The sequence below is a fragment of the Gracilinanus agilis genome, chromosome 2, assembly GCF_016433145.1.
Source record: "Gracilinanus agilis isolate LMUSP501 chromosome 2, AgileGrace, whole genome shotgun sequence".
Lineage (NCBI taxonomy): Eukaryota > Metazoa > Chordata > Mammalia > Didelphimorphia > Didelphidae > Gracilinanus > Gracilinanus agilis.
Genome location: NC_058131.1, coordinates 415,787,942 through 415,793,941, shown reverse-complemented (window position 1 = coordinate 415,793,941; position 6,000 = coordinate 415,787,942). Strand labels below are relative to the sequence as shown.

At 40.0% G+C, this 6,000-nt stretch overlaps 1 protein-coding gene across 1 annotated transcript in view; it reads right to left on the bottom strand.

Moving 5' to 3' along the window:
- WDR25 (WD repeat domain 25) overlaps positions 1-5,851 on the bottom strand; it is a 258,117-nt gene extending 252,266 nt beyond the window's left edge. The window contains exon 1 of the mRNA XM_044664601.1: positions 5,812-5,851. The gene's annotated coding sequence lies outside the window, so the exon portion shown is untranslated. The remainder of the gene's footprint in view (positions 1-5,811) is intronic.
- Between the last annotated feature and the right edge of the window lie 149 nt (positions 5,852-6,000).

The window sequence follows — 6,000 nt, the reverse complement described above, 5'->3', positions numbered from 1 at the left end:
ATGCTCAAAGGGCTATAAAAGAATGCCTGCCCTTTGATCCAGCCATACCATTGTTGGGTTTGTACCCCAAAGAGATCATAGATAAACAGACTTGTACGAAAATATTTATAGTTGCACTTTTTGTGGTGGCAACAAACTGGAAAAGTCCTTCAATTGGGGAATGGCTGAACAAACTGTGGTATATGCGGGTGATGGAATACTATTGTGCTAAAAGGAATAATAAACTGGAGGAGTTCCAGGCGAACTGGAGAGACCTCCAGGAACTGATGCAGAGCGAAAGGAGCAGAGCCAGAAGAACACTGTACACAGAGACTGATATACTGTGGTAAAATAGAATGTAATGGGCTTCTGTACCAGCAGCAATGCAATGACCCAGGACACCTCTGAGGGATTTATGGAAAAGACGCTACCCACATTCAGAGGAAGGACTGCAGGAGAAGAAACATATAAGAAAAGCAACTGCTTGAACGCATGGGTCGGGGTGGACATGATTGAGGATGTGGACTCGAAACTACCACACCAATGCAACCACCAACAATTTGGAAATAGGTCTTGATCAAGGACACATGTTAAAACCAGTGGAAATGTGCGTTCGGCCATGGGTGAGGGGAGTGCACGGGGTGAAGGGGAAAGTAGGAGCATGAATCATGTAACCATGTTAAAAATGATTATTAATAAATGTTTAAATTTAAAAAAAAAGGATAGGACAGCATTCCAGGCATGGGGAACATGCAATGCAAAATCAAAGGGATGGCAGATTGAATGTCATGTATGAGGTATATTGAAAAGGCTAATTTGGCTGCATCATGATAATTCATAGGGGAGAGTAATGATTCTAAAAAGAGTATGGGTTTTTTCTTAGTTGTCTCACTCTACAAAACACTGCACAAATTGTATGTCAACCTCCCAACAATTCAAATCAATTTAATTAAAAATTTAATCCTTTAAGCAAGCCTTTATTGGGTGAAGAGCATTGTGTCATATTTTAATGACTGACCCACCATCAGAAAGTGGGCAATTTAAATTGTCGATCCAAAAAGGGAATGGCAAAATAACAGAGGGAATAAATGACTGGTCTCATAGCCTGGAAGACTTGGATTCAAGTCCTGCTTCTAAAACATACCGGTTCTGTGACCTTGAGCAAATCATATGATCTTTCAGTACTCTAGACAACAATGTAAAACTATAAATGGAAGAGAAGTTACAGCATCGATAGAGGAAGTTCCCTATGCCAATGAAATCATAGGTCCAGACCTTCACCTTTCCAAAAGCAATACTGGATTCAAAATACATTTTTTTAACTCTTACCTTCCATCTTAGAATCAATACTGTGTATTAGTTGCAAGGCAGAAGTGGTAAGGCTAAGTAATGGGGGTCAAGTGACTTGCCCAGGGTCACACAGATGGGAAGTGTCTGAGGACAGATTTGAACCTAGGACCTCTGTCTCTAGGCCTGGCTCTCAAACCACTGAGCTACCCAGCTGCTCCCTGAAAATACATTTTAATTAACACTTTGTTAAGAGACACCATGATAAAATAGATAGAGTATTGCCCTAGAGTCAGGAAGCTCTGAGTTAAAATCTTCTCAGACACTTAACAGATATATGATCCTGGACAACTTGAAACTTCTCTCAGCTTCAGTTTACTTATCTATAAAATAGGGGCAATAATAACACCTACTAGAGTGCTATTGTACAGACCATTGGAGACATTTATAAAGTGTTTTGTAGAACTTAAAGCTCTCTATATGTGCTAAGTTATTATTATTCACCTACGATCTTTTGTCTTTGCCCTATCATAAACCATTAACATTCAAGAGCCAAGATTTAAGGGTGTAGCCTGTAGTCATAGAACAGAAAGAAAACTGACAGGAATTTCAACCTATAATCTATTTGTTTTTTTTAAATAAAATGAAATTTAATCAGGGTAAATATAGAATTCCAAACTAGGATTTTAAAAAATCAACTTTGCAGTTACAATAAGTGGGAGGCATGGCTAGATGACTGCTATAATGGAAAAAAAGTTGGGGTAATAATAAAATGAACAACACATCAATAAGACAAATAAAAGTAAAAAATAACTATAGTATCATAGATTTAAAACTAAAAAGGCCCTTTTAAGTTATCAAAGTTATTTTACTGAGAGGGAAACTGAGGTCTAAAAAAGTTAACTAACTTGAAAAAGGGCACAGGCAACAGAGGCAGTCATGATGCAAAACCAGCTCTTGATTCCATTATTTTTTAATGTATTTTTTTCTATAGACTAACTCAAAGACAGGGAGAGCAGAACAAAGGAAGCAAGATTTTTGCTATACTCTATGCTAGACAACAGCTGGAACATTGTGTTCAATTCCCAACTACCACATTTTATGAAAGATATAGATAATATGAAGAGCTTCCAGAAGAATGTTACCAGGACAGTAAGAGAACTAGATAATATGTCATACAAGGTTTGGCTGAAACAACTGAGGATGTTTAGCCTAAAGGAGTACAAAAAACTTAGAGGGTTATAAGATAGCTGTGAGCAAATAGCTGAGGGACTGCCATGGGAAACAAATCAAATTTATACTGTCTGTAGGAGAAAAAAGTAGAAATTGCCAAGGAGAAGAGTTGTGATGTAAGGAGAAATTTCTTAGCAATTACAGCTGCACAAAGGTAAAAAAGGCTGCTTTGAGAAGTAGTGAGTTCTCACTCACTAGAGCTCTTTGATCAAAGGCTGGAAAACTTTCAGTTGAAGTTGTTGCAGAATGGATTCTTGGTCAGTTACAAGTTGGGTAAAATGGACTCTTTAACCAATGAAGTAACAGTCATGTCAGAAAAATTAATGGGATTCAAGCACAGAGAGAAAGAAGTAGTGAACAGAAATAAAGAAGGGGGGGGGGAGTAGAGGAAACGAGAAGAAAGGAAGAGAGAAAGAAAGGTTACAGGTTTTTTTTTTTTTACTCTAACAATAACATCCTGAATTGATGAGAAAGATCAGAAAAGGCTAAATGACGGTGTTACTTGAGTACTGCCTTAAAGGAAATAGAGAATTTGATGAAGTGACAGTGAAGGAGCACTTTCCAAGGTATGGAGACAGGCAGTAGAAAAGCTTGGAGATGTGAGATGAAGCAAATGCCATGAGAAATGTGACTCTAGATCAGCGTTGCCAAAGATGTGGCATGCTTGCAGAGCTGGCACTCAGGGAGTTGCTCTATTACCCTTCTTCCCAGCACCCATGGACATTTTTTGCATGCCATGCCCTTTTGTCCAGCCACCCAAAGCAAGCACTTCCTCCCTCAACTCTCTCCAATAATGTGGGGGGCTCACAGACAAGCCTGAATTTGCCCTCTGCGCACTAGAACTCGGAAAAGGTTCACCAAAGCTGCCCTAGATAATAGAATGTGGAGATACAAATAAAGTAGAATAAGGTTAGAAAGGTAAATTGATGAGAAGTTGTAAAAGGATTTGAAAGACCAATGGAGCTTATACTTTATGCTGGAATAAATATGAAGGCATTGAAGTTTATGGAACCAGGGAGTAAGGTGGTCAGTTCTACACTGTGAAAGAGAATTCTTTACTCTATTTTCTATCCTGAATTAACACTAACTTAAGTATCCCTACTAAGTACTTCACTAGACTGAAGACAGGATTAGCTCCCCCTTGTCTACTTTTGAATTGAATCAACAAAAGATTAAACACCCCACTTAGTACTAGGTGAGAAGCTAGCAAGGTACTTAAGAGAATTCACACCCTTAGAAATTCAATCAAATGGGAATCTGTGAATCTTTTTGATGAGAACTTAACCTTCAGAAATCGAGAAGTCGATCTTAAAGACACTGCTCCCTGGAAAATGCTAGATAATTTGGAATCTGAGACTGGCCCCTGTGAAGGGAGAAAGGGTCAAGAAGTCACCATAAAAAGCAAGCCCCAAACTTCTTCAGAACAGATTGTCTTTGAGAAGATAGTCTTATCTTTGAGGGAGCTTCGCTGGAGACTATGGCTTGGATCAGGAGCTCAGCTTCTGCTTGGACTCTGACTCTTGAATTACTTTGTTGGGTGAGTAAAAGGCTCACCCCTTTCCTAGCTTCTGGAGAGACTAGCTTCCATCTTGGAAGATGTGTGGTTACTCACTCACTACCAGCTTTCCTGGTTGAGAGCTAATTAATCTCTGCCTGGATTAAGCAGACCCGGAGCAAAACATTTAGGTTGATAGGATAGATAACTTCTCTATCCCTCTCATATTTCTCTTCTTTATTGTTTCCTCTCTATTTGTAAATAAATTTCTGACTCAAAATATAATAAATACTGGAGACCACATAATTTCATATAATCATTGTCCAACCATTAATTTTAACCTTTACAACACTTAAGGAAAATCACTTTGGAGTACAATTAGGAAGTCACTGCAAAAGTTCAGGAAAGAAGTAATGGAAGCCTGAGACATATTGTTAAAATAGAAACAACAAAATTTAGCAATAAATTGAATAGGAAGGATGAGAATGAAGAGCTGAAGATGACACTGGAATTACAAACCTGGGACACTTGAAGAAGAGTGGTGCCCTTAACAGAATAGTAAAGTTCAGTAAAGAGGATGATTGGGTAGGAGGGGAGAGAAAGAATGAATACTACTTTGGACATTTGAGTTTGAGATGTCTCTAGAACAAGGATCAGAAAATTATAGCCTTTGGGCTAAACCTGCTAGCCTGTTTTTATATGATCCAAGAGGTAAGAATGGTTTTTTCATTTTTCCCAGATGATCCACAGGCCATAGTTTGCTGATCTCTGTTATAGACCATTCTGGATGAAATGTCCAAAAAGTTGTCTGTGCTCAGGAGATAGACTAGGGCTGGCGATAGATAGATAGATAGATAGATAGATAGATAGATAGATAGATAAATAGATATAGATATAGATATCTGCAAGTCATCTGCAAAAAGGATGCATTTCTAATGCAGGGAGGTGGTACAGTAGATAGAACATACAGAAAAAAGAAGAGGATCCAGAACAGAGCCTAGGGATGATGAGCTAGCAGAGGAGACTGAGAGAGAACTATGATTATTATTATTCCCTTCTATATATGGAGTAACAGAGTGGGGAAAGTGATTGGCTAAGGTCATTCAGCTGTTAAGTGACTCTGTGGGAAGTGCAGGAGAAAAAAGGTGGAAAAGGGAAAAGCTAAGATGCAGAATAGGGGCAAAAGATAGGCATGGAAGGAGGGCAAAGACAAGAAGGCAACCAGTGGGAGCTGAAATGAAGTCAAGGTGCAAGGAATGGATGAGAGGAAGCAAGGGGAACACAGGAAGTGGGGAGGAAAGAAAAAGAATAAGGAATGAGAACTGAGACAGGGAAAGGAAACAGGGAAAAAAACGCAAAAAGCTGAGAAAAGGAGATCTAGGTAGGGAGCAAAGTAGCATTTATATGTCACTATAAGATATGCAAATGGTTTTACAATCAAGATTGTTTCATCCGACCTTCAAAATAACCCTGAGATAGCTATTACTATTCTCACCCATTTTACAGATGAGAAAACTGAGGTTGAAAAACAAAGACTCCGTGACTTGTACTGGATCACACAACTATTAAGTGTCTGCGGGAGAATTTGAGCTGAAATCTCCATGCTAATAAAGCCAGGTGACAGAGAAAAGAGGGCATTGGCTGGAAAGAAACAAGCTTGAGACCTCGGGAGCAGGTGCTGAACAGGTAAGAGGAACCCGGACGAGGAGAAGCGGTCGAGACGGGGACTGGAATGAGGGTCCGGGAAGCAAAGGACAAGGGGCCGGGGCGGGGAAGGGACCCACAGACCGCGCTGCCACCCGCTTTTTCACCCTCACCTTAGACCCTAGAATCAGCCCCAAGGCCGGGAGCCGGATCTCCACCCGCACTGGAAGCGCTCTGTCCCAAGAACTCAGGATCCGGGTACAGCCCTTACACTCGAAAAGTTGGTTCCGTCTGTATACGAGGATTCACCCCACCCAGTTAAGAACTCGGGGTGAGGGAGGAGAGGGTCGGGCACTTCACAA